Source organism: Myxocyprinus asiaticus, chromosome 25, assembly GCF_019703515.2.
Source record: "Myxocyprinus asiaticus isolate MX2 ecotype Aquarium Trade chromosome 25, UBuf_Myxa_2, whole genome shotgun sequence".
Taxonomy (NCBI): Eukaryota; Metazoa; Chordata; class Actinopteri; order Cypriniformes; family Catostomidae; genus Myxocyprinus; species Myxocyprinus asiaticus.
In genome coordinates this window covers 28,628,715-28,638,735 of record NC_059368.1, presented here as the reverse complement: position 1 = coordinate 28,638,735, position 10,021 = coordinate 28,628,715, and the positions used below count along the sequence as shown (strand labels likewise).

The window sequence follows — 10,021 nt, the reverse complement described above, 5'->3', positions numbered from 1 at the left end:
TTCTTAATATTCTATTATAAGCATAGTGATACACAATAACACATAAAAAATGATTTGATATAAATTAAGCCTAATTTTATGGGTAGGAGGTAATATGTTTTATAAATTGAATAATTCAGATTTAGAACATATGTCTGAATAAAATTAATTGATTAAATCGAACTCTTGACGATCACTGAACTCTGCGTAGGGCATCGATTTAGCCAGCATCAGCCCTGCATAAAAACATACTGAAAGTAATCAGTAATACTTGGAAAATTTTAAAATCGCTTTGTATAATGAAGTATAAATCTAAGTATAAATTTAAGCCAACAGCAGCGACAAATTCAAATATGGTGAATATGGTGCAGGTTGAATGACAGTAACATCAAACCTCATTGGCCTTGCATGTAACAAAGCATTGTGACGTCAAACCTGTGGGTTCTTACTGTCTCTCTCTGATGTAGCTCGTCCCAGAGCCCTGAGAAATCACCACTCACTTCTGATGCTTTTATCCTCGTGGTCCTTTCTACCACTGCCAGATCCCTTTTCAGCCTGGCTGTTTTGTGGAGACTATTCTGTATTTCTCTGTTCAGCTCTTGAACACAAACCCTCAACAGGTTTTTGACCCGACTGGACTGATCTTGGAGAAGCTCTGAGCCTTTTGTACATTGTAAAGCTCCTCTCTCTCTCTCCTTCTCTCTGTGTGCATGTCAGTAAAGCATGGACAGTGTTTTTTTTTGTTTGTTTTTTTTCATATTAACCCACATAGAATAGATTGTAAAGGGATTAAAGCAGTCAGTCAGTCTCATCTCTACTCTAATAGTCATATTAATCATCTGAGCCTAAACCATATTAGTTATACCAGCTCAGAACCATACTGATCATATGTAGCCTCCACATGATCTATCACTCTCGGAAATATTATTATTATTGTGTGTGCATGGGTGTTGTGTTTGTCAAAGCATGTTTCTTGTGTGTGTGTGTGTGTGTGTGTGTGTGTGTGTGTGTGTATGCGTGTGTGTGTAATCCCTGAGGAGTTTTCTGATAAGAACAGAGTTTTTAATCCCGTTCATCCAGTTGTTGGACAAAATATCTGTCACCACAGCGGCTCTGTAATCCTTCAGTGCTCATGCTCTCCCATCTATCAAATTCAGTACATTTCTACACTATAAACAAATACATCTACCACTGTCCATCGCTACACCTCCCCGATCCATCACCTCTCAGGCAGTTTCACTACAGCCAGAAATGAGCTGGATAATTAGACTCAATATTAATGATTCACAGCTGATATTTATGAGCTAATCACCAAGGGTTTGCACTGGAATCTGTGCATTAGCAGTCTCAGTACTGGGTAACATCAGTTGCCGTAATGGTGTAATGAATCCCTCCCCTCTAAAAATCAATATGGAGATTTGTTTTGTTCCCAGTGGTGGTGAGACTAAGATACATCCAGAATGGCCTATCAAAGATGGTGTTTTTTGTCTTTTTATCTATGAAAGTCATAAGAGTATAATAATACTCACTGTTAGATTGGCTCTTTCAAAGGCACATTTAAAAAATATATTGTAATGACCTTATCATGATCAGGATCCTGCGGTTTTGTCAGTCTACACGTGAGTAATTCAATTGCTTCTTTGTCTTTTGAGTGAGTGTGTGTAAGAGCCTAATAACAGTGTAATGGCAGGAAAATAACATTCTAATGAAGCTTAATGAGGGGCCGGTGCAGCAGGGCTCAGGGGACTGTACAGGCCATGTTTGGTGTCACGTCATGAGTGCATGCTTAGGGAAACGATTAAAGCGATGCAGCGGACACTGTTACAACTCTTAGTGATCTGATCCTGTGGTGAGAGGGATGCTGGTGGGCCTCCAGTGAGAATTATTTAAGCTTTATATTCAGCTGGTGAATGTAGGTCAAGAGATTAATCTCTATTTAGCCACCTTTAACTGTTTTTCCACACTTTAAGACTGAACAAAACACTCTCTTGGATATGTCCCTCTCCTATTGCACAGACATAGGCTCTACCCTAAGGAAGTCAGGAGTGCCACTGCTGTTGAACATCACTCCACTACTTTGATCCAGACACCTGAATCCTTTCTTTAACAAGCTGTGTTCGCTTGACTACACCGTGCATATTTTCCAGGTTTTAACGCTCTTCTCCATAATCTGATCATTATTTAACGAATTACTACTGATATGATCTATAGAAAATGTACCCATACATCTCTTTTAAAGCGCAATCTATAATTAGCCTAATTTACATAGAAAGGAGGCATGTTTGCATGAAAATTAATGACAAAGACTCAATTAAATTACTTAAATCGCAGCGCAAATTCAGCGCAGATTGTGCCAATTGCGCCTGCTTATTCTAGATTGTAGGCAGTCGCTGATTTTTGCACTGAAGTACCACATGCAAAAGTGGTGCAACTGTTTAGTGAATTTGGCCCTGTGACTCTGTAGTGCTATTACAGATTTTTACAATCATTTTGGCATTAATTTCAGAACCTTGGTGTCATTTTTCAAAACTCTAGACACAAAACTCAAAACGGTCATCACTTGTAACACAGGCCAATGTTCAAAACACTGTATATCTTTAAAAAAAACCTGCACTTGCAGAATCATTGGTTCAAATAACTCATTTATCATGAAATATCATAGGATCACCCACACACAAGATTCAGATTGTGTAGTAGTTTAGTAGTTTTGTACATTTAGTTTAGTAGTTAAGTACATTTAGTAGTTGTTCGTACAATCATTAAATATTGTAGTACAAAATGTGATACATGTTTCATTATAGTTCTACATGTAAATACATCACTCTAAAAGGACTAGTAGAGAGAATACTATAGACACAGTGGAATCATTGAACAAAATCTGAAATGTATTGATTAAATACAATCAAATCACAACATAGGTTTCTTGAATCAAAGCAAAAATAATAAGCTACAAAAAAGAAAAAAAAAAACTACTGTAAAACTTAAATTGCAGTGTTCCTCACCTGGCTTACTGTAAAAAGCAAAACAAAGGATTGTTTACTGTACTTCTATATTTCCATCAACCCTGTCTTGTGGATTTGGCCTCATGTTCTCAACCACATAACAATGGATGTTTTCATTAGGAAGAATCTTGGGAAGAATCTTCAGTAATGGCGAATCCAGGCCTGACACTGGTCTGCCGTGATGTCATTGCATGCATCATCCATGGCCTGGAGAAGGGTGACTTATTTGTGATCAAGTGACATCATATACCTTCCACCTCCATGTGGAGAAAAATTCCTCAATCGAGTTAAGGAAAGGAGAGTATGGGGGTAAGTACAGGGTGGTAAATTGTGGATGGGCCTGAAACTATGCTTGCACGATTTGAGCATAGTGGAACCTGACATTATCCCACACAATGCCATAGGTGACACCATCAGCTCTACAGACCTGATTTAGCTCGAGGAAGGTTACAAGGAGAGCTGCATTATATGATCCAATATGAGGTCTGCGTCCCACCACACCATCTTCTGATATAGCCGCAAACATGGTGATGTTGGCCCCATGTTGTCCAGGTACTTGGATGGTTGCCCGCTGGCCAATGAAATTCTGACCTCTCCTCCTTGTCTTGGCCTGCCTCATCCAAAAAGATGAATTTGTGATGGTTTTCGTCAGCATCCAGCTCCATCACCCTCTAAAAAGACATTTTGGAAAGAGAATTACTGATTACAATGATGTAGAATTTTGGGGAAATTTTTCACAACAGGTATCTTGAAACTGAACATACTCAGTCCTCAGTTGCTTCACTTTGTCTGAATTTCTTTCAAAAGGTACATGGTATAGCTGTTTTAGAGACACCTGGTGCCTTTTCAGCATTCGTGCAATAGTCAGCAAACTAATGGCTTCCACATTGTTGAACATGTCGTCATTGTCCAAGATGTGCTGCCGAATGTCTGTAAGGCGAATATAATTTCTGGGCCGAACCAAGCTGACCACAGTCCGCTCTTGTTGGTCAGTCAGAATTTTGCCTCTGCCTCCCCTATTTGGCCTAGTCTCTATTCTGCATGGAAAATTACAGTAAGAACACATCTAGCCATATCACCTACTCTGTGGTACACACTGGCATGCAGTATACAGTCATTTGACAGCTGAGAATAGCCTAATGTTTAGTGCATACTGAAGACTTACCGGTTCTCATTGCGGCAAGTTCTGATGATTGCGGCCACGGTTGATCTTCTGAGGTTTGGTTAAATCATTGTAGCCACCTCAGTCACTGTCATGCCATGATTTATGACATGGTCTACAACTATTGCTCGGATTTCATTGGACACTCTTTGCTGTTGCTGCCGCTGTCTTTGTCCGTGGCCTTGTCCTCTACCACGTTCCCCCACACCTCTCAAACGAGCCCATGGCTGCCTCTCTGGTGAGGCCTACGCCCTCATCTATGACGAAGCCCACGACCACCTCTCAGAAAGGGTGCTTGTCCCCTGTCATTCCTTTGACCACCACATCTTCCTCGGCTTCCTCCTCCTACTGCTTGACCTCTATTGTGACTTGGATCACCTGCCGGCTCCATGTTATTGCTATGTTGTTGTAGGTGGATACCACTCATTTCACTATATACTCATATCACAATGTGAAATCAATCATCAGTAACGAGTTGGCAGTATTGAAAAAGCAATTACAAGGGCCTGCATTCATACAGTAAAGTAAAATTTGAAAACATGGTCTGGAGAAGTGGTACATGGGACCATAGAAATAGTGTCTGATAAAGAATGATTTACATCCATAAATAATGTTGTCCAGTTGGTTTATGTTTCACGGTAATTGGTGTCAATGGATCTCGTTATCCTGAAACTTTCATGATCTAGACATGGAATATTGTTTGTCAGTTTCCATAAATCTATACATTAAGAGTAATGCAACAGTTACTTATCATTTTGAGCAGTTGTATCAATAGTTAGATCATTGTAATGAAATTAATAGACAGTCATCTCGGATGTAATGTGTGAATTGCATTTTGAAATGGTAATACTTTGATGTTAAGTTGTGTCATTTTAGTTCAATGAACACATTTTCTTAGGTTTATGTGTATTGTTTCCAAGCAACTGGAAAAAGTGTTTGAGTTTTGATCATCAGTTGTGAGTTTTGTTCTAGAGTTTTGAAAAATGACATCAAGGTTCTGAAAGTAGTGCCAAAGTGATTGTAAAAAAACCTGTAAAACAGTGCTCTGTTTGTTTGAGTATCTCGACCAGCCCAACAGAGCAACATCGGTTCAACCAGTGGCATTAGTTTGGTACGTGGCTCCCTGTTGGTCTAAAAAAGGTAGATGAGGACAGTGTTCAGGAAATTGGTTTGAAAACATGATTATTTTTGGAAATTTGTTTGGTGATGCCAGCAGCACAGAAATGACTTCTCCTTTAATTCAACAACATTATGCCAAAGAGTATAAAAGAGCATTACAGTATTCATGCAGAAATGTGATCAAATGTGTGTGTGTGTGTGTGTGTGTGTGTGTGTGTGAGCGCAACAGCTAGTATACAGCATCAGTATCTATGTGTCTATAGCCTTTAAAGTAAATTAATTCATTTAAACTCCCTGCTGAACCATAACTTGAATATGAAAAAGTCTGTTTCATTACCATATTTCTTTAGCCTTATTATAAGCTGAGAAATAACACCTGATTGAAACAGTTTGCAAACGCATGAGGTGCTGCTGTCCCTCAGTCAATATTATAGCTGTAAAATACTGTGTTGGCCACATTAGAATAAAGGTTTCACATTGGTAACAAGAATGTTTAAAACAGCTGCATGCATTTTGTGGCTAGAATGAACAGTAGATAAAATTAAAAACACACACAGGGATTTGTCTAAAACAAATGAGTCTGAATGCCAGCTTTGGGTTTGAGTCATCAGCATTTACAATGGTTTGAGTCATAGACCTGCAAAACTCATGAATATATTTCACCAAGATCAAAGCAAAGCCTGCTGCAAGGCATCCGCTCACTGTAGCAACATTTACCACTTAAGGAATATCCCACCATGGTCATTTTTCATGAAAATCATGATTCTCCCAAAGTTAACTTAGGAAAGCCAGACGCAGGGCAAAAGACAAACTGGCGTCAGACTCCGTTGAGCAGAGGGGTAAAGACGTCAAGGCAGCGTTTCCCTGCAAATCCATCAAAGCTGTAATGCAATGAGAAAACAAAGTAGCACTTCCAAGGAAGAATACACACACAATAATGAATGCTACTGCTAGAGTAAGAACCAGAACAGACAGGAGCCAATTTAGGTGCTCTGCTCTTACCTCTGTTTGGAACATAAAAGAAAGTGAAAAGTTATGGTAAAGTGTTTCATGAGGGAGTATGCATTCCTCGGCTGTAGCAAAAATTATTTCTAAAGTTCGACTGTATTATTTTTATTCTTCATCTGCAATGACATTTACACAAGTTTCCAAGCGATTTACCTGTCCACACTAAGCACAAAACTGCTGTGCGATGTGGCATAACAACAGCCTATCAGAGCATAACTGGTGTTTAATGTACAGTTATGTGGAGAGACATTTTGGACCAATGAGATTTCAACTTGGGTGGGGCTACCAGGCACAGCAGAAAAAAAAAAAATGTAATAGTGGGATCCAACAGAGAGACAGGAGGGTGTCTCTTTGTAACTGAAGTTAATAGAGGTGATGCCTCAGTACACTGAACAGACAACAGTTGTGTGGAAACAGCTGATCATTTAATCTCAATCCTCATCACATTTGCCATTAAATATTCATTTTGGATGAAGCAAGGGCATAGCCAGGAAATTACTTTTGGGTGGATCTCGATAAAAATGGACGGGCCAAATTTTTGCCCAATTACCATATTTTTCTTAACAGAGAGGTGTGCATTCAAACAGTTCTTTCACACTTTCAGAAATCAGAATGTATGGATTTTTTAAACTATTTTATAAATAGATATTTGAAGTCAAATAACAATCTCTAATATTCTGAGTGGGCCTGAGTCTAATTTGGGTGGGCACATGCCCACCCCGGTCCACCCTTGTAGGCTTGTTGCTCATTGCTTATCACGACTGAGATTAAAAACTGAGAATCACGTGGATGAGATATTTAAAAGAATAGTTCACCCAAAAATTTAAATTCTCTCATCATTTACTCACCCTCATGCCATCTCAGATGTGAATGACTTTCTTCTGCAGAACACAAATGAATATTTTTAGAAGAATATCTCAGCTCTGTAGGTACATTCAGTGCAAGTGAATGGTGTCTAGAACTTTAAATCTCCATAAAGCACATATAGGCATCATAAAAGTAATCCACAACAGACTCCAGAGGTTAAATACATATCTTCACAAGCGATATGATAGGTGTGGGTGAGAAACAGATCAATATTTAAGTTCTTTTTCACATGAAATCTCAACCTTTGACCAGCCCCGACCAGTAGGTGGTGATATGCACAAAGAATGTGAATTGCCAAAAAACAAAAGAAGAATGTGGAAGTGAAAGTAAAAGTGGAGATTTATTGTAAAAAAGGAACTCTTCTGAAGGCATGGATATAACAACTGGAGTCTTTGGATCCCTTTTATGTTGCATTTACATATATGCTTTTTTTGGAGATTCAAAGTTCTGATTACCATTCACTCACACTGTCTGGACATACAGAGCTGAGATATTCTTCAAAACATCTTTGTTTGTAGTCTGCAGAAAAATAGAAAGTCATACACATCTAGGATGTAAATCATAAGAGAAATGTAACAGGGTTAAAATGAACAAGGAGGAGGTGGGAACCGGCTGAACAGTCAAAGTAATATTTAATTTAAACAAAAAGACACAAACACAAATGCACACATGGCAGCTGCGTGTGGCTCTCTCTCTCTAACTGCCGCACCCGGCTGCCTTTATTTCTCTCCTCGGCTGATTAGCCCAATTGGGGGCCGGGCATGTGTAGTCACAGCCCGCCCTCCTCCTCGTCACACTCCTCCCTCCTTTGCCAGGGGAGGGAAAAGGGGAGAGGGAATGAGCGATGTGGTGCGACAGTGAGAGAGAGAGAGGAGAGAGAGAAATAAATTTGCTCACCAGTTCCCAGACACACTGTCACCTGGTCCATTCCTCCCAGGGTGGACAGCAGCGAGTCATCCGACCCCTGGCGGATGGAACGCCCCTCCGTGTCCAGGCGGCCGGTAGCGAGCCCCTCCGCCCCTGGCAGTGGGTCCACTGCTCCAGGCAGCTTCCCCTCGCAGACGGCGGCTGTAGCTGCTCCTTTGGATGGACGGCAGTGGCGAGGACTCCACGACAGCGCATCCCTTCTGGCTGTCATCTGCCAGAGGGTGGAGGAGTGGAGGAGTGGTCAAGGACGGCATGTCTGGGAACCGGCGAGCAATTTTTTCTCTCTCTCCCTCACTGTTGCTCCACCTCGCCCTTTCCATCTCCTCTTTTTTTTTTCCCCTCCCCTTGTCCCCCTCCCCAGCTCTAGAGAGGCGGGGAAAAGCCTGCCGGCAGGCACAGCCTGAATGGCAAAACAGCAAAATCTGTACATTATTCAAAACTTTTGTGCACATATATATATATATATATATATATATATATATATATATATATATATATATATATATATATATATATACAGTACTGTGCAAAAGTCTTAGGCACATAAGATGTTTCACAAAAGCATTTGTCTTAAGATGGTTATTTATATCTTCAGCTTTAGTGTGTTGATAGGAAATATAAATGTTAGACTCCCAAACATTACTATTGCAAATAGAAAAGATTAGAATAGAAGAACAGGAAGCCCTGCAACAGATGTCATGGCCCCCACAAAGCCCCCCACTGAAAATTGTGTCAGAGCAATTGAGAGCCTAAATAGATAGAAGAACTGTGGCGAATTCTACAAGAAGCTTGGGACATCCTATCTGCCAACAATCAAGAAAAACTGTGTCCAGGTGTACTTTGGAGAATTGGTGCTGTTTTAAAGGCAAAGGTGGTCACACTGAATATTGATTGAGCTTTTTTTATGTTTACTGGACTCTGTATGACATTAAACGATAAATGAAATCTATTTATGTCATTATATTTGAAGACATCCTCACTATGCAACATTTTTCACAAGTGCCTAAAACGTATATATATATATATATATATATATATGCAAAAAAGTTTTGAATAATGTACAGATTTAGCTGTTTGGAAGGAAATTGGTACTTTAATTCACCAAAGTGCCATTCAACTGATAACAAAGTATAGTCAGGACATTATTGATGTAAAAAAACAGCACCATTACTATTTTAAAAAATGTAATTTTTGATCAAATCAAGACAGGCTCCATTTCCAGCAGCCATCACTCCAACCTTATCCTTGAGTAATCATGCAAAATTGCTAATTTGGTACTAGAAAATCACATGCCATTATATCAACACTGTTCAAAGCTATTTGGTTCATTAAATGAAGCTTAGTATGCAATAAACTGGCATGTCTTAAGGTCAATATTAGGTCAAAAATGGCAAAAAAGAAACAGCTTTCTCTAGAAACTCTTCAGTCAATCATTGTTTTGAGGAATGAAGGATATACAATGCTTGAAATTGCCAAAAAACTGAAGATTTCATACAAAGGTGTACACTACAGTCTTCAAAGACAAATGACAACTGGCTTTAACAAGGACAGAAAGAGATGTGGAAGGCCCAGATGTACAACTAAACAAGAGGATAAGTACATCAGAGTCTCTAGTTTGAGAAATAGATGCCTCACATGTCCTCAGCTGACAGCTTCATTGAATTATACCCGCTCAACACCAGTTTCATGTACAACAGTAAAAAGAATACTCAGGGGTGCAGGTCTTATGGGAAGAATTGCAAAGAAAAAGCCACGTTTGAAAACAAAAAGAAAATGTTAGAGTGGGCAAAGAAACACAGACACTGGACAACAGATAATTGGTATAGTATAGCATATAGTATATACACTGCCTGCCAAATATTTGGAATAATGTACAGATTTTGCTCTTATGGAAAGAAATTGGTACTTTTATTCACCAAAGTGGCATTCAACTGATCTCAATGTATAGTTAGGACAT

At 39.4% G+C, this 10,021-nt stretch overlaps 1 long non-coding RNA gene across 1 annotated transcript; it reads right to left on the bottom strand.

Moving 5' to 3' along the window:
- Window positions 1–3,065: 3,065 nt before the first annotated feature.
- On the bottom strand, window positions 3,066–4,694 carry LOC127416446 (uncharacterized). Its single transcript, XR_007893106.1, has 3 exons — window positions 4,147–4,694; window positions 3,746–4,018; window positions 3,066–3,652 (listed from the first exon to the last, which is right to left on the bottom strand). It is a non-coding gene; the product is annotated as an uncharacterized LOC127416446 (long non-coding RNA).
- Between the last annotated feature and the right edge of the window lie 5,327 nt (window positions 4,695–10,021).